At 37.7% G+C, this 19,423-nt stretch overlaps 1 pseudogene; it reads left to right on the top strand.

The window, feature by feature from the left end:
* Positions 1 to 13,726: 13,726 nt before the first annotated feature.
* LOC102025304 lies at positions 13,727 to 14,314 on the top strand (annotated as a pseudogene).
* The last annotated feature ends 5,109 nt before the right edge of the window (positions 14,315 to 19,423 follow it).

The following is a 19,423-nucleotide window of genomic DNA, read 5'->3' on the forward strand; positions in this document are numbered from 1 at the left end:
TAGTTTTAAATCTAAGGTAAACTTGGATTTATTTTTCTGAAAGGTAACTAGATTAATTGTGCATATGATTGCCCAGTTATTCAAGCATCATTTGCTGAAAAATATCTTTTCTCCATTGAACTGCTTTTGCTCCTTTGTTAAAAATAAGTTGAGTCTACTTGTGTAGGTCTATTTCTGAGGCCCCTTTTCTAGTCTATTGATTTTCTTATTTATTTCACATAATATGTTGCTTTGACTACTATAATTATAAGGTACAATTTAAAGTTGCACAGTATCAGTTCTGTGCCAAAATGCTACTTTTTCTTTAATATTGTGTTCATTGTTCTGACTCTTAGTCTTTTCATAGAAACTTTAAAATAAGCTTGCAGATATGATTGGGGAATTTTGATTTGAAATATATTGAAACCATAGATCAACTAGAAGGAACTGACATTTTAATATGATTGAGTGTTCTTACCCGTGAACGTGGAATATCTCTTTAATATCTGTTTGAATTTTCTTTTTCAAATTTGCATGAATTTTACCTAGATAATATATATAGTTGTATTTTTCCTTAAGCATTTTATTTTTGTGCTAATGTAAATGATGCTGCTTATTTAATTTCAATTTGTAATTGTTTATTTCTAGCATATAACAAAGTGATAGACTTTGTATATTAATTAAAAACCCTTTTGTATTTTTTTTGCTATTTTGTAAATGATTGTTAATGTTTTCCTTCTTTTATTTTTAAGATAAAAAAATAAAAACCATTTTTGACACATTCTATTATTTAAATCAGTCAGTCACAGGGGAAGAGACTATACAAGGTGTGACTATTGAGAGATTTCTTGAGAAGCACCAATATAAGAGGTGATCATTGGAAAATTATAGATATGAAACAGAGATCAGTGAGAAGTGACTTCTACTCACGGCAGTGCTGATAAGGAAGTTCTACAGAACATATTAGAAGTACTTTTCAGTGTGAGCAGTAGAGACTCTGAGGTCCAGAAAGACTAGTTCAAGGAGAAGACCCTCAAATCTTCTGCACATGTAAATAGCTGTAATATGCAACTTTTCTCTCAGGAAACGTTCTGATGGTATCAGGATCATTGAGGGCTTAGTGGATTTCTTTATGTTTGCAAATTCTGCACCAAATGCTATTATTACAGTATTTTAGAAACTAAATCTAAGGTTAACTACAACGAAAGTGTGTTTGTAAAATACTTATTTTTTTAAAAATTGCAAATATCTGTTAACTCAATTTAAATTCTGACACAGATATAGCAGTGGCATGGGTAGTGGTATATTCATAAAAATCAGTGAAGCTGAATATAAAACTCAGAATTAGAACCACAAAAATGTGCTCACTAGATTTTTGACAGAGGTGAAAAAGCAGCTGAATGGAGAAAAGATGGTCTTTTCAACAAATGGTCTAAAGAAGTTAAAATCCAATGATAAACAGCCTCTTTGCTGAGCACAAAGAACAACTGGGCTGGGGATTTAGCTCAGCAACACAGCACCTGCCTGGTAAGAGCAAGGTCGTGAGTTGGGTTCCCGGTACCAGAAAAAGAAAAAAATTTAGAACAAAGAACAATAACTAATACTTTGTAGGAGGTAGCCCATGAGTTTGTATCTGACTGGGGTAGGGTGAATGAGGATGAAAAATGAAGAGACACAGAATTAGGTTAAAATAGGGGGTAAGGGGCTCTTGTCTTCTTTCAACAGAGTCCCAAGTGACTGGCTTACCCTGCTTTTATTCGCAGAGACTCAGGAGCAAGCACTTAGAGGACCACAAGATTCATCTGCCTTCCACCACCCCTAGTACATGTCTGAGTAAACAGCCAGATTTCAGCTGTGTTGACTTTTCCCTGGGACCTGCAACGTGTCAGCAGGCTTGCACACACCTTTCTCCTTAGTGCTCACAGAGGAGGTCAGTTAGAACCTAATTCTTATTATTTGTTCTCCCACAAAATTTGACCTATACTAATACTTTATACAAAATTAATTCAAAAATTGATCACAGATGTAAATTTAAAACTATAACATCTGCAGTAGAAAAAGTACAAAATTTCTAGGACTAGGCTAAGAATTTTTATACTTGACACCCAATAGAAAGAAAAATTTATAAGTTAAGCCTTATGAAAATTAAAACATTTTTTCTCATAGAAGACCTTGCAGTGAAGATGACAATACAAAATATTTAACAAAGCAATAATTATACAAATATAGAAAAACATTCCCAAATGAAACATTATAAAACAAGCCATTCAATTAGAAAACTGTTTTTTAGAAAAACCTTGAAATAATTTACCAAGGAAGATACACAAGTAACAAATAATCACATAAAAAGATCCCATTATATTTTAGGGAAACTCAAAATAAAACTACAATTAGACAGCCTTACATACTTATCAGAATGACAAAAATAGAAAGGAGTGTTGAAAATTTGGAGAACTGGATGGTTACCCATTTTCAGGACACTGACTGTCACTCAGAAATCCAGGGCAATAACTGCCAACCTTAGAGGTAAAACAGATCTCTCACTAAGCAAAGATTTACTACTTGGAATGTCTTTGTTCTAATTTTCACAAGGCCTTGTTCACTTTTGCACATTTTCTGCCTCAACTATTCCTTAAACTTCCCTACATGCCCCTGATATGTTATGTGCTGAATAAATAGTGGTCAGATCAGAGAAGTGAGGGTCTTAGCCACAAGACCCCGTACATCATATTATTTTTGTCCATTGTCTTTCTTCCTTTACTGTATACTTGCCCAGTGGATTGGGAGACTGGCCAGCTCCCAATAATAACCTACATAAAGGTTGAAGTGGCTGTAGGTCCAAAGTGATTGTTAATGTTCTCCAAGGCAAGACACTGCAGGCCCTAAGACATCCAGAGATTGTACGATTTCCCTAACATTAGTCTGAGCAAGAAATTCAGAGGTTACATTTTGAAAATACCTTTTCATTTCTTGGACAGTCTGGATAGAATAAGACAGGGTACCGCCACTGTAGCAACAGTGGCCACGAGAACAATACCTATGATTATAGCAGCAGGAAGCATACTAATGAACTGCTTAGGTGGAGATGCTCCAGAGCTGATGTTACTTGCTCCAGAGCAGAGCTTCCCATCCACTTGTGAATCAAATTACTAGATATTCATGCCTCAGCTCATTACTTCAGTACAAATATATGTGTAATACTGAGTTACGTGACATTAAATTTGGTGACACAAAGAGTAAACCAAGTGGAATGAGCTATAAAATGATCAGTAGATCCCCAAAAGAAGCTTATCTTTAGATGATTTAAATTCTCTAAAACAAGGCTCCTTGTTAGTAAGGGCAAAAGTATACGGTTTAGAGGTACAATTCATAACATGATCCACAGTATCATTTGTGATCCATCTCAGCAGTAGAGAGTGGAAACTGCCCATCCAAATTATACGAGAAAAAAAGGGAATAGCCAGTTGTCAAATTAATTTCTTTACCAGGGAAGAATAAGAAAAGCATGTAGGTGGAGAACGGGTCAGTGGGGCCAGGATTCCAAAGGTACAAGCCCCAGAGTAAGAATAAGGAAGAATGAAATTCCATCCCATTGAAAGAAAGTACTAGCAGATTGCAAGGCCCTAAATCCTCATTAAATGATGAATTAAGTGATTTTCTGTCAAATTTGAGGATCTACATACATCCCAGTTCAAGTCCAATCTGTCTTTCAGTGATACCCAGAAATGACGCATCTGGGAATATTAGGTTTGGGACAATTTCAGCTGGGTAGGGGAACTCCTCCTACCCTGGCAGTATTGATGAAAACCTGATGTTTTACAGCTTCCATTTTATTAGGGTCAATGAAAGTATGATGTATATACCACTGTTGTTGAAAAGTATTCTACAATTACTAGCAGTAATATTAACCACCAAAAAGATAAGTTTTCCTAAGAAAATACTATTTATGGGACATTAAATTCCAACCACTGGAATAACCATTTTTTCCACAGTTAGTACCACAATCATGGAAGGGATTAGAGGGAGGCAGCCAATTTCCCCCAGGGTAGACAGTATCTCTAGAGGATAGAGGAGACTCAAGATTTCTCAAAGTTATGATGTCAAAGATGGGGGAGGTTAAAGACACGGGCCCAATACATTGTTCCACTTACCTGCGGCATGATGAAAGAGAGAAATGTCAGTCCAAGTAGGACCCATTTTCTCCACTAATTTTTGGAGTTAATAGTTACTTGAGTGACTACGGCAAAGAAGAGGGTCTCTGGAGTGTAGGGTATTCTGGAGACTCAGACTGAATTCTCAGCTTAATTTGTAAGTTTCTTAAGATAACCCAAAGTCAACCTTGATATATGAACTGTAAAATCCAATAGTTCTATCCTCTTCCTCTTGTTGCCCATTCCCAGAGGGGGTTGGACCATTAGAGTCTGAAGTTTGAGAATGGGATTCAGCTAGATTGGTGTCACATGATAGGGTTTAACTGCCTTAGTCAGGTACCAGAGAGGACCTGTGGGAGATAGTACAGACATATAGCCTCTCCCTGTGATAACAACTCTACCAGAACTTTCCATTAGTGATGAAGAACCAAAGATCTAGGCTTATCTGTTTGGGGAATAAAATGTTTTTCAACTGCATTAAGACTTTCTGGATCATAATTCTAAAAATTAAGAGTAAAAAGGACTTTGTTTAATTGTTTTCCTGAAGGCAGATTCTCCTTCATATGCTCTTTTCTTTGTTTTAAAAGGTAAGTTTTTAACAATCATTTGTTCAATCAACAATGGCTTGACCAGTGGGGTTATAAGGAATGCCCCTAACATGTGTTATGTGCCAAGTTTGAAAGAGATTTTGAATGATGTGAAAAGTGTAAGTTGGATCATTGTCTATTTTAATTTGTAAAGGTCAACCTACTGTGGAAAGGAGGAAAGAAGATATCATCAAACATGCTTGGTTGTTTCTCCTGTTTGAGCTGTGTCATGAATATATCCTGAATAGGTATCAATGACCGCATGAAGATATTTGAGATTTCCAAACAACTCATAACAAGTAACATCCATTTGCCAAATTTCATTGGCTTTTAAACTTTGAGGGTTGGTGCCATAAAGGGGACAGATTTAGTGCATCTTTGACAATTGGGGCATGAGCAAACAATTTCCTTTGCTTGTTTGTGAGTAATTTAAAAAGCACAGGTAAGAGCTTTTGCACCTTGATGAAAAAACTGCTGAGAATTTACAGCATTACAGAAGAGGGAGGCTTGCATAATCAAAACATCAGCTCTACTTTTTCCAGCTTTCAGGGGACTGGAAGACCTGAATAAGAACAAATGTGAACAACTACGAAGGGTGCAGTTCTAGGAAGAATAAGTTTTCATATGTTGAAACATATGAAAGAGGCCTTCATCATTACCATCATAAATGACAGCAGCTTCTACAAGTGCAGATGTAAGCAGTGTTGGTCACAATACTGAGAGTGTGGTCAGGAAAGTAGAGGAGCAGCTACAGCGTTAGCTAATTCAGCTCACAGGGGTGAGTGATGCTGTACAGTGAAGAAGTGTTTCAAACCATCCCATTCCTGCTAAGGGAACACTCTCTTTCCAGATTTTCCTGATCCATTGAGGAAAACAGTCAAAGCCTGTGGGACAGGAGTAGGTAAAACAATAGCTGGAAATCTGGAGAGTAGAGAGAGTAAAGAGTAGAGAGTAGACAGAGAAGTTTAAAACTTTTGAAGGATTTTATCATGAGGCAAAGAAAAATTGTAAGGTGCCCTCCAAGTCTGTCATGGAAATCTGCATAGCTTCAGATTGCTAAAAAATGGTGAAGAAACCAGTTTTGGTGAGATCTGGGTTGGTAATAACAGCACCTTCTCCCATTAGCATCTGGCAGTGATGACAGCCTTGTTCCAATAGTAATATCTGCTGTTCTAATTGAAGGCAGAGAATTTACCTTGGATGATGAGTGTGCAAATTCCATTCTAAAATGTCTAACTTTGGTAAAAACTGACACAACAGCCTAGTAGTGTTACGAGGAGTGTGAAGAATCAAAAGATGGGTGGGTTTATTGAGCATTCTAGAGTCAATTGTCCTGATCTTAAACAATGTTCTATTTGATGACATTCCTTCCCAGCAGCTAGGGACAGAACACAAGAGGAGGAGAGGTTTGGATCACCCTTCAGTGCATTGAACAGATTTTGTAGGCAGTCAGTGAGTATCCCTATGCAAGGCCTAAGCCAATTTGTATGTCTTAATAACTGCCGGAGCAGATTAAGAGTAAGATTATCATGAAGAGAGAGAGAAATTCTCTGAGTTGGGATGGACCTTCTGGTAATTAGATATCCTATGTATTTCCAAGGGGCAAGTTTTCGGACCTTTATGGGAGCAATTTGTGGGCAGGGATTGGCAGTGGATGCAGATAAATGTGAGTAAATCTGAGAAAGAACAACAGCATCCGAGTGAGGAACAAGGATGCCACCCAGGCTGCATAAATGAGAGTTTCTGGGAAAGCGGACCAGGTAGGTTTTAAGACTCAGTCTAGAAACTGTGACAAACGCTTGAGCCAAGACTTTCCACTGAATGGGGGAATAATCCCGCTTCTAGTCTGAACAGATGCTGAGGAGGTGTCTCCACAGCTCTAGAACCAGCATTTCATCACCTTCCCTCAATGTTTGCCTCCCTTCCCATCACCCTCAGCCACCCCAGACTTCCTCTGTTGCTTAAATCAGAGGGGAAATACTTACTGTGCAGACCTGCTGGCTTGAGAAACACTGTTGAAAGAAAAGAGAAGTCACTTTGATTCATAGCATTTTAGCCTTTCACGTAAAAATGAAACAGAAACATAAGTTGCTTCAGCTGTCACGATCGTAATATTTCTCATCATTTAGTCACCATTTAGCATGTGATTTCAGAGTCAAAGAATCAGTCCAAAAGTCAAATGCCTGTAAGAAATAATAGGGCTGGGGATGTAGCTCAATGGCACAGCACCTGCCTGGAAAGTGTGAAATTTTAATTTCAATTACCAGTACCAAAAAAACCCCAAAACAACAAAAAAAAAAACCTACACAAATCACACCTACCCAACCAATCAACCAAACAAACAAATAAAAAGAAAAACAAAGAGGTAATGGGAAGCAGTGGATGTGTTCTTTGAATGCCACAGTAAGTCAATTTTGTTTGGAGCCTTACTTCATGCATGTGAGTAGTGATCCTGTAGGTAGACTAATATTAGTAATCTTTGGCCTTTATTGAGCTGGTTTATGTATTCTCTTACTTCTGCCTTAGAACAGCTCATCAAAGTGAGTATATTTGGGCTGGAGATATGTAGTTCAAGATGGAGCAGTTACTTGCTCAGCATGTGTATGGTCTTTGGTTCCATCACAAGCACCACAAAAACAAAGTAAAAGGAAGTAAATACCTTGCTTATCCCCACTGCACAGACGATAGAACTCAGATTATAAATAAACACTGAGTTACACAGCTAAGGAATCACACTGGTGAGATGTCAAGGCAGATAATGTAACTGAATGTTTATCTGCTCCAACATACCATACAAGACAGACTTCTGCTTTAAAATGACACATTTACTCCCGTTGAGGTGATAAGACTTTTTCTTTACCATTTTCTAAAGAAAAAATTCTACCCTACAACATCTGAAGGGTAATGATCAGATCAAGTTCTGTGTACCAGACCACTGAGGTCATACTGGAACTTGGAGGAAAGGTTGGGCTTATAGACAGCTTCATGAACTGAGGAAAAGGCATGTGGGAAAATGAGTGGTGATGGAGACAGGATAATTACCGCTGAGCACAGAGTTCCGAGAGGCAGTAAAACATGCAAAACTGTATTAGCTTTGTATCAGTATAATGAAATGCTTGGCACGGGCCACTTATGAAATTGTGGGTCATTTCTTTTGGCTAATAGCTTGGGAAGGTAATTCCAAAGTCTGATGGCCATTTGTGCTGGTCTTTCATGGGCATGTACATCAAGGTACATTTTGGAACAAACTACTCACATTATGAGCCACAGAGCAGACAAGAGGTACACACTGGTTTCCCACAATCCCCTTGAATGCATGACCCTAATGAGCAAAGCATCTCCCATGAAGTCCCACATGTGAAATGGCCACAGCACTTCCACACACTACCACCATTGAGACCAAGCTGTTGCAGACACACCACTGAGGGACAGTTAGCATCAGCATCTAAGCTACAGCACCAACTGCCTTCCCTCAAGCTGCTCTACAGTGCCAGAATTTTGGAGACATGAGAAACTTTAACAGGGAAAATAGTTGAGTAAAATAGTGTATCCCTTGGGAACCTTGTATCTTGAGGTATGTCTGCAGTCAGAGATTAATATCATTCACTCTTTCCATGACCACAGATGAGGAGACTGTGGTTCTGTGGACTTCCTTTTCACTGAGAAATTATTTGTGTCCAGGTTTTGCCATTTGGGAATATAAAATTCAGTGATTTTTAGGACATTCACATATTTATGTAATCATCACTGTGATCTCATTTCACAATAACTGTATTACCTCTAAAAGAAAACCAGTGTTTCATCTTTCTCTCTCTCCATTCCCTAGGAGCAACTAATATAACTCCTTCCTGACTCTATGGATTTGTCCATTCTAAACATTTAATACAAAAGAAATCATGAAATAGTTGTCTTTTCTTTGCCTAGCTTTTTTCACTTAAGATTGTTTTCAAGGTTCCTCTATGTTGTAGCATGGCTCAGTATATCAGTCCTTTTTATGGTTAAATAATATTCCATTAAATAAGTGTACAATGTATGTTTATTGGCTGATGGATATTTGTATTGTTTCTAGTTTGAGATGCTATGAATAATGCTCCTCTGATGTGTCATATACAATTTGTGTGTAGTATGTCTTAATTTATATTGGGTATATATCTACAAGTGTAATCACTGGGCCGTACTATAATTCTAACATTTTAAGGAAATTCACCAACTCATTTCCACAATGGATATAACATTTTACATCCCAACCAGAACAGTGTTCTGATTTCTCCACATGTACCTCAATATTTCCTGAAATTGTGGGCCCTGCTTAAGAGCAGTGTGACTTTATTGTTTCATCATACCATAATGGCAGAGGAGAATTCATTTATGGCAGGGTCTCAAAAACACATAGACTGACTGTAAGGACCTGTAGGGAGAAAGGTAGCTAGGTTTTCTGAAACTAACTACTTTATATACCTACGTCCTCAACCTTGTAAAAATTCTACTTTTTGGTTTCCTTTTATCAAGGTATATTTATTGCAACCCTGAATGCGGTTGTGTGGGGCAAGTTCTCTGGTTTAAATTGAGGCATGGACTAATAGGATGTTGATGAATCAGTCTAAATATGGAAGAAAAAGAAAATAAAGAATACCCAGGAAGAATTCCACATAAGAAGAATATAGTTTCCTCAAGTGAAAGTTTATTAATGGCTATAGGACCAGATAGGTCTTTATATAGAGCAGGATGAGTTTATTTGAATCCCAGGGGAAAGAGATCTAATTTTCCCATAAGATAGAAAAACAAGCTCAGCATGGACATGCAAAGAATAATTAAGATAATAAACTAGAGTGACTGAGATTTTAAGAGATGGGGGTAACATATGGAAGAGAAATTGAGACTAAGCCTAAATAATAATAAGGTAATGTGGTTTGTCTTGAAGAGATTGGGTTTGCATGAAAGGTAGTAATTAGGAATGTATGGGAATTGGTTCTGATTTAAACAGAGCTAGGGTTTGTTTAAATGAGAAATAATGTTACGCTTTTCATTCTTTTAAAATGGTCCTTTTGGCATGTGATAGACAGAATTGTGATATGCAGATATATATTACCTCAGAAGCCTCAGCAATTTTCAGAAGTTTTGCAGTGAATTTCTGGGATCTTAAGGCCTTTGATATTTCACAGTGTTACAGCGGTGTCATTACGTGCAGTAATCGAAGGCAAAAACAAAACAAAACAAAACACACAGACAAAAACCCGAAAACCCATTGGAACTTGCACATTAAGGAAACATCCTGCTCTTATTAATGTCTTACAGGTTAGGTAAAAATGCCCGTTAGAGTTTTCCGAGCCATTCTTTTGATGAAATGTATGTTCAAAATTGTCAAATTGGAAATCAAAGAGAGCATTTTATTACTTTCTTCTTACAAAGGGTAAGCTTGTGCTTGCCTATAAGAAAGTGTTAGTGGAGAAGATTCTTCAAACATTGGGGCTGGGGGTTTAGCTCAGTGGCAAAGCGCCTGCCTGGCAAGTGCAAGGTCGTGAGTTTGGTTCCCGGTACTGGAGAAAAACCAAAAAAAAAAACAAAAAAAAACAAAAAAACCATAACAAACATTAAAGAATATGAAATGTGTCAGTATATCACATTCTTCTCCCTGTAAAATGTTGCTATAGTAACACACACACAGACACACACACATGTATATGTATTGAATAACCTCAGAACAAGATTAATTAGCTTTCATTTTTAGTTTCCACAAAAGAAAACAATACTGCCTCTAGCTCTTTAAAAAGAGCTAGAGGAATTAGTCTCATATATAAGTGCATCATAAAATACAGAAAAATGTCACATTTCCACCACTTCCCACCCTAGGAACACTACCCAGGACAGACATCATAATCTGTTTTCTACTGAGTCAAACCTTGTCATTTTACTAATCTCTTAATTCCATTCCTGATTCCTCTTTTTATTCTTGTTTTATTTTTATTGCCAAGAAATAGTGGTACAGACCTTCCTTTTTCCTAGAACTGGGCTATTCCTTTTTGATTCACCTGAAGTATGGATTTTCTCCACTAAGTACACATGCTTTAATCTTTGCCTTTGAATATCTACACACTCCATTACCAGTGTACCATGAAGTAAGGGAGTGTCATCTTTTTTATTCCCACTGCCCTTAATGGTCCTTGTTGTTTTACTCTATTTGATGTCCTCTTTGAATTTGTTGGCCATGTAAGTATACTACCAGATGTTAAGTAACTATCCACTTAACATCGCCTATGTAGCTCCTTGATAGTCACTAAGTAATGTTATCTTTCTGCTCTTGCATGCTTTCATTCTCATCTGAACTGCTCCCATTATTGAGTTACTTTAAAGCTTTCATTTGATTAGTTTAAAAATGATATTACATTTTGCTTTCTTTTACATCTCCATCTGAGTTGTATTTCCTTTTCTGTGAATTGTCTTCTATTGTACTCTTCCTCATGAAAATCCTGGAGTTTCCTTATTTATTTTAATATGCTTTTTACATCAATCAATTGTGTATATGAGGTACAAAGAATACTTCATCCAGGGGCTGGGGATTTAGCTCAGCGGCAAAGCGCCTGCCTGGCAAGTGCAAGGTCGTAAGTTCGGTTACTGGTACCGGAGAAAAACAAAAAAACAAACAAACAAAAAAAAAGAATACTTTATCCAAACAACAGCACCATACCTATTTATCTCAAATGAATATGGAATATACATCAGGATTGTGTATGGTCACAAAACCCAGGCTAAATTTAAAGAAATGAAATCATATCATATATCTTCTATGATCACAGTGAAATGAATCTAGAAATTAACACAGAAAGAAAACTGGAACCTTGTAGAATATGTTGAAACTTCAAAACACGCTTTATAGTTATATTGAGCACAGCATTACATCAGTATAAAAAGACACATGCAGACCAACAGGACAGAAAAGAAAATGAAGAAATAAATCAAAATACTAACCAATTGATTTTCAACGAAGGTGACAAGTCAAGAATGTACGTTGGAGAAAATGAAGAGCCTTCAATAAGTGATGCTGGGAAAACTGAGTTTCCTTCTGCAGAACAAAGAGGCTAGCCCTCTATAGCCATACACATAAATTAACTCAATATGAATGAAGGAATCAAGAGTAAGATCCAATACTTGAGAACTACCTGAAGAAAAAAAGAGGGAATATCTCAGAACATTATTTTGGGCAAAGACATTTTTGCTGTAATCTTCAAAGCACATCAGACAAAAGCAACAATTGACAAATGAAATCACATCAAACTAAAAAGCTTCTGTATAACAAAGCAAACCACACGCATGCGCACACACACACACACACACACACACACACAAAGACAATGACAAACAGTATTCATCCTTAAAAAGGAGATGATATTTCTAATACAAAATAAAACAAGGATGAGCCCTAAAACTATTTGAGGAAGTAAAATAAGCCAAAAACTGAGGACAAATATAATGTGATTCCACTTATATGAGGGACTCAGATGGAGGGATCCAGAGATACAGCAGTTTAAGTGGTGGTGACCATAGTTATTTCATAAGGGATGCAGAATTTAATTTTGAGATGAGGAAGAAACTCTGGAGATGTATGCTAGTGATGGCTGCACAACAGGTAAATGTCCTGTCACTAAATCATACTCTTAAAAGTTGTTAAAGGGGTAAGATTTTTGATTGTGCGTATTTTACCACAGCACAGAAAATCATGGAAAAAACCTCTGGTGACTTACTAGTAGCCTTCTGGTAACACCTTCTCTGCTCCCACCTGAATTGTTTGAACTATTTTTTTTTTGTTGTTCTTCTTTGAAGCTCTTTCATTCTTTCATATACCTCTGCCTTCCTCTCTCCACCTCTTTCTCCACTGCCACCCACTGAAAGGACAGTTCCCAGAAATTCACCCCAGGCGTTCTTTTCTGCTCACTGAAATGGCTTCAATGTGCAGGCTCAGAAGTCTGTTTCTCTCAGCACTGTCTTCTTCTCTTTCCCTTCTCCCATCAGCATGCTCTGTCTCTTCTCTCCTTTGCCCACATCCAGCTCCTTGAATTCAGCCTTTCCCTTCCCTTTCTTTTGGATTTATATTTAATGTTTTGATTAATACTTCACATTATTTTAATGTCTCCAGTGAAGATTTTAGTTGATAACTTCTTATTTTATCAAAAACATTATTGTAGCTCCTACTTTTGTTGTGTGAGTCTGGTAACATTTCAGTAGAACGAGTATTGCTCTTTGAAACGCATTCATTCACCCCATAGATATATATCTTTTTCTTTATGCACCAACTCTGGGTTTCTCTATAAATAATGGAAAGATGGCTGCTTAGTGTTTTGATGACTCCTACTAGAGGACTTGGTGGGATGCAGGGGTGACTACAACTTGTTCAGTGATCCTTTCTTTGTAAAACAAAATGAAGTTCTTAGTTATTTTCTCTGCCTACCTAGTGAGCTGAGTGAGCAGTTTCTGACAAATTCCTAAAAGGATGGACTAGTGACAAAAGAGGTTCCTCAGAGTCCCCCACTTTTGCAAGAGAGGTGATTTCTTAGCCTCTTCCCCAGAGCCAAACTTTTGAGATCATTCACTCATTGCACCTTCCTGTCTCGCTGCATCTAGATCCAGTCTCCGTCCTTTCAGAAAGGAACCTGCTTGTCATGCACCTCTTCCCAGCCCCTCTAGGAGCACTTGCCATCAGCTCTTTCTTCAGCCCCAGAGTTGCCCACAACTGATGAAATCTGCTCCTGTTTAGAGCAGTCACTACTCCTTCCTGTGTGAAAAACTCTCTGACACTGACTTTGATCTTGTTCCATGGAGGTCTTTTCTAAAATACAAGGATCAATAATAAAACCTTTAGAATGTTACAGTGCGGAGAGAGGGAGGAGGTTATGTCTGGCTCCCACTCTCACAGCCATCGCAGGACACTGAGCTCTGTAGAGACAGCACGGGGGGCAAGTGAGAGCCGGACAGGCACTGGGCGACTCCGAGCCTCACTGAGGAAAACGTGTAAACATGGGTGAAAGAGATCCTAAGAAGCTGAAAGGCAGAATGTCATCATACGCATTCTTTATGCAAACTTGCCTAGAGGAGCACCAGAAGAAGCACGCAGATGCTTCTGTTCACTTCCCAGTTTTCTAAGAAGCGCTCAGAGAGCTGGAAGACCACGTCTGCTAAAGAGAAAGGAAACTTTGAAGACATGGCAAAGGAGAACAAGCCCTTTGTGAATGAGAGGTGAAAGCTTATATTCCTCCTAAAGGAGAAACAGAAAATTTCAAGGATCCCAATGCGCGCAAGAGGCCTCCTTCGGCCTTGCTCTTGTTCTGTTCTGAGCATCGCCCAAAAATCAAAGGAGAACGTCCTGGCCTCTCCATTGGTGATGTCGCAAAGAAACTGGGAGAAATGCGGAATAACACTGCAGCAGATGACAAGTAGCTGTAGGAGAAGAAGGTCGCCAAGCTGAAGGGAAAGTACGAAAAGGACATCGTTGACTCCCGAGCTAAGGGAAAACCTGATGCAGCAAAGCAGGGAGGTGTCAAGGCTGAAAAAAGCAAGAAAAAGAAGAAAGAGGAGGAAGATGAAGAAGAAGACGTTGATGAATAAGTTGGTTCTAGAGCAGTTTTTTTCTTGTCTATAAGCATTTAATCCTTCTGTACACAACTTACTACTTTTGAAAAAACAAGTTGAAATGTAAGGCTGTGTAAGATTTGTAACTGAACAATGGGGAGAGACAGCTGACTTGCTGTTGGGGTTGGGGTGTGTTTGGAAGAGGTGGGTCATTGGAGGCATGACCTGGAAGGGTAAATCTCCTTCCCTGGTTTCTGATTTCTCTCTCTGCTTCCTAGTTGCCACAACATAAATAACTTTTCTCTGAGACAAGCACTTCCACTGTGCTGTTTCTATGTTGGAGACAGCCAACCATGAACTGTAACCATGAGACAAAATAAACTTAAGTTTGTGGGTTCTGGGCATTGTGTCTCATGAGGAAACTGATAAAGACAGGCTCTTAACTGTGGTGTGATTTGTGCTGATTGTGCAAAGGTGGTGGATAAGACTACTGGCAATTTAACTTGAAGCAGAGTGTTGGCTCCAAACTGGAATGGCAGTTAAACTTATGATTTTATTAAAGCTCAACTATTGAGTATACATCTTTTAATAGTTGGTATGATAAAGTAGGGCATATCCTTAAAACAGTTCTATAAAATGTTGGAACACAGATTCAAAGTAAGTTGCCAAAAACTGAGGAGGTCTTCTAAACTCTTTCAACAGTTACTCCAATAGTAACACAGCTTTAGTAGAGATGGAGAAACCAGGAATTGACAGTGGTACATTCTAGAAAGCTCTTCAATCAATGAAAACAGACATTGGTTTAGAGTTTAAAGATGAATAAAAGTTCAATAAGTAGTCTTGTCTCAGAGTGAGTTGCACTATAGCAGAACAGGTGATGTCAATTGCAGTTAAAGTAAAACAAATAATTACTTTAAGTAAAAAAACAAACAAACAAACAAAAAAAAACAAAAAAAAACTGCCAGGACTCACTGAGATGGGAGATGAGATTGGGAAAGTTGGCCAGTGATAAAGGCCTCTTGTGACATGATGAAAGTCTAAATTTTTTCCCTGAAGGCACTCAGGATTTATTAGAGTTTTATTCAGGTGGGCAGCATGGATTTTTATTTCAGAAAGATGACTGGATTTTTTGAGGATTGAAAGACCAGTGGTAGAAAGCCAATTAGGAAGTTTTTCAATAATCCAAGCCAAGAGATTTTGAACTAATGCAACAGATGGAAGCATAGCTTAAAAGAGAAATTTCAGAAGTAGGTAAGAAGCAACAACCTGAAGGTTCAGTTATTAACCAGGGAAGTAGAAAAAAAGGGCACTGTAAATGCTTAACTTATTTCTAATTTCTTTTTTTTTTTTTTTTGTTTTGGTTTTTCTCAGGTACCGGGAACCGAACTCACGACCTTGCACTTGCCAGGCAGGCGCTTTTGCCACTGAGCTAAATCCCCAGCCCCTATTTCTAATTTCCATGGGTAGATTTAATGATAATTCCATTTTACTATACATTGAGCTTGGGAAGTTTTGAATTGGATTTTTAAAGAAACATCAAAGGGATAGAGAGCTGGTTTTCAAGGTATAGACTCTGGTGCAGTAATGAGTTACAGATACAAATTTGGGTGTCATGTATTCAGGAAGTTGGTAAAATGTGAATACTTGAGGATAAGTATGACACAGCAATAATAGGGACAAAGGGTGGAAATAGGAGAAATAGGAGTGGTGTAAAGAGAGCTAGAGTACTACGGTGAGGAAGACGAGGAAAGAACAACAAAGAGAATGACCAGAATGTGCAATCCAGCAAAAATGCGCAATGCAACAGTGTTCAGACACTGTGGTTTCCAGATTCCTTTATATTCTTTAAGGATCTCAAATAGCTTTTGGTTTTGGACATTTCTATAATGTATTCAATGGATTAGAAGTTTAAAGTAAAAAGATTGAAATAGATATTTTAAAATATGTAAAATAAAGTTTTAACTTTAAAGTAGCACAATCACTACATATTATAATGACCTATTTTATTAAAAATGTGTTTACCACAAAAAATGGCTGTAAAAGAGTCACTGATTTACAGTTTTGCAAATCTCTTTCATATTGGATTAATATAATGTTTGGTTAGATATTTTTTATTTTAAAGAGAAAAATGACAAAATAACAATGGAGACAAAGACAAAACAACACATAAATAATATAAATGATACAGGATTTCAAGACAAAATGATAGGACTTAATAATGGTTGTTATATTACATATTGTTATCTTCAACAAAGTTGCTCACATTACCAGGGGTAAGAATGCAAGATTGATCAAACAATTAAAAACAATAACAGTTAAAAATGTAAAAGGTTTATACTCCCTGAAGAGAAACCAGAGTACTACAATAACATGTAATAAAAAAAACTGCATTCAGTCTGGAGCACTATAATGCTTTAATTGAAGTATATAAAGAAAATCTAGCCTCACACAGGTAAGTAGTTAGAAAACAAAGAAGATTCATGGAGTTTTCAATTTACTATGAAATTCTGTTATTATAATACTCAGAAACACAAAGTTGTTGGAACTGAGAAATTCCATCAATCTAGAGCTCTTAATAGGCAACGTGGTTGATGAAATATTGGATTAGAAGAATAATATAACTGCATTGAAAAGAGCTTTAAAGGAAACATTATTGTCCTGGTGTAACTGCTAAGTAATAAAAATAAGCAATAAATTATAACCATGGAAAATCAGCGCTAGAGTTTAGAATCTGTACTGGGGGATTAATTCAAGAGCTGTCATATTAAGAAACTGACATAAAAAGTGGTATGATGATGCTCCAGAGTTCTGGGTATAAACAAATACAAAGCTGTTCTGGGAGGGTCATTTTCTCAGCTTGGACTACACAGAATTCCACTTCTGAAGATAAGTTCAAAAATCTAAAAATACAAAATACTCAAGGAAAAGATCTCCTAGGCTAGCGAGTCAGTGAACAGAAGAAACAGAAAGATTTCAATCCTTTATCAACTTCACAGGAGAGAAAAATATTTTCACTAACAAAATAGAGTGAGTGTTAATAAAATGAATATATAAATATATTTATTGATCAAATGTTAATAACCACATGATCATGAGCATAGCAGTGGAATCAAAGTCACAAGATAACGCGACGCAAAATGGTGAATTTTCAGGCAAGAGAAGACAAAGTGACAGAATAGGTGGATGAGCCAGTACATATTAGAACCTACTTAATGCTCAACCGTGGGGTAAACGAACAATAGCCAAGGTCAAAGGTATCTCAGTACAAGAGGCCTCATATATCTTCTTCTTTTCTTTTTGAGACAGGTTCTTACTCTGCAGTTCAGCCTGGCCTTGAGCTCACTTTGTAGCCCAGGCTGGTCTCAGACTCACAATGATCCTCCTGCCTCAGCCTCCGGAGGCGTTCTTTCTTTTTCTTTATAGTATGTTAATCTTTTAAACAAGAAAGAATACCCTCAGAATTAGAATTTCAAATAGGGCTTGTTTTTATAGGAAAAGGCAACCATAGAATAAAAGGATATATGTATCAAGGAAAAGATGTCCAGTGGGCCTTCGAAACTGACTCCTAACTAGCTCCAGGCCTAGCTCAACTACTGAACTACATATTTAGTTTTGTCAACTCCAAGGTTCCCTTTTATCTTTCTTTAAGATGTGCAGTTTGACTTAAATGAACTTTGGATCCTTTCCAGCTCTCACTCCTATAAGCTGAAATCCATTTATTCAACACACAGCTAATTGTGGACGAGAGGTCAAATTTCCTCCAAATATTTCTCCCCTCAGTGAGGCAATTTAGTTTGCAAAAGACAAGGTGCAGAAACAGTTCTGGTACCCACCACATCTACAATTTGATTATTTCATTATATTAATAGTTTATTTTTTCATTTAGTTCATGGTCACTAGATAACCAAGTATATTTTTATGTGCTTACTTGGTGCTAGGATTGTCTTCTGTAAGATATAAAATAAGCAGACTTTATTCTCATGCTTCTCAGATGCTCATGTAGCAATATGGGCCAGTAAGTACACATTAAATAATGCAAATAAGTAACTTGAGAGGCCAAGACATGGAAGATGCTTGGTTTCAGAGCGTGAAATATCTGTATTGATTCTTGGTGAGGCTGCCCAGAAAATCTGGGCCCATTGTTTAAACCCAGTGAGCCTCAAAGCCTTGGCAACCATTCCGCAGTTTAGCCTCCTTGAGCAAGTGGCAGTTACTCTGCAAGCTTTTGTCCTTTAATACATGGCGCAAACATGAACTATAATTGCTGTCACCTTCCTTCTATTCATTGCACTGTGTAATTGGAAGAAGGAATTCCAGTTTGTTTTCTTCCTGTGAAGCAGCTGGTTAGGCAATAGACCACTCACGTGCTCCTGGGACTGACAGAATCTCTGTTCAACAACACTTTGTAGGCTCTTGTGTGGTTAATGGCACAGCATCTACTTTCCTAGAGGCTACAGGCTGATAGAATTGGCTGTGAGATGCAAACAAGCAGAGTCTTCTTAGTTCCAGCATTAGCCAAAATGAGCACCAACCATAAATCCAAGGACAATGTAAACTTAAGGACACAAAAATAAAAGTGTGTTAACAACTTAGGAAGAATAAACAGCAGCCTAAGTTCAGTGGGAACCTGCTGAGGGGGAGCCCCTGAATGAGGCCAGCTTCAGTGAAGGGTGATTCCAGGACAGGGAAGGGACTCCAGAAAATCCTTCGATCCAAACTGCTTCAGTTTGCCACTGAAGAAAATGAGGCTGGGAGGTTTTCCCCAAGACTGCCCAGCGAATGGGACTAGCAGTCTGATCTCAATCAGACCAAATAGAGAGACAAGGCCTCCACCTCCAGAACCCTACTGAAGGCTGTTGTCTGACGTTTCTTCTATTTTCCTTCAGCTCACACACGTTCTTGTCCTCAGTGTGTGTCTTCCTCACACTGCCCACACTCCCACACCACTTTTACCTTCCACTTAGACCCCTTCACTTTGATTCTAACCCCTTCCACTGTTTCTTTTGAAAGGTTTAGTGTCCATATCTTTATTACACTTGGTGCTCTGTTTTGAACCCTTTTTATTTTGTAGCTTTACATGTTAGTAATTTTATATTTATCTCTCTATAAATAGAGTACATTAATTAAATTGCTTTATGACCCTGT

This window comes from Chinchilla lanigera, unplaced genomic scaffold (assembly GCF_000276665.1).
Source record: "Chinchilla lanigera isolate Chin_1 unplaced genomic scaffold, ChiLan1.0 scaffold00001, whole genome shotgun sequence".
NCBI classification, from domain to species: Eukaryota; Metazoa; Chordata; class Mammalia; order Rodentia; family Chinchillidae; genus Chinchilla; species Chinchilla lanigera.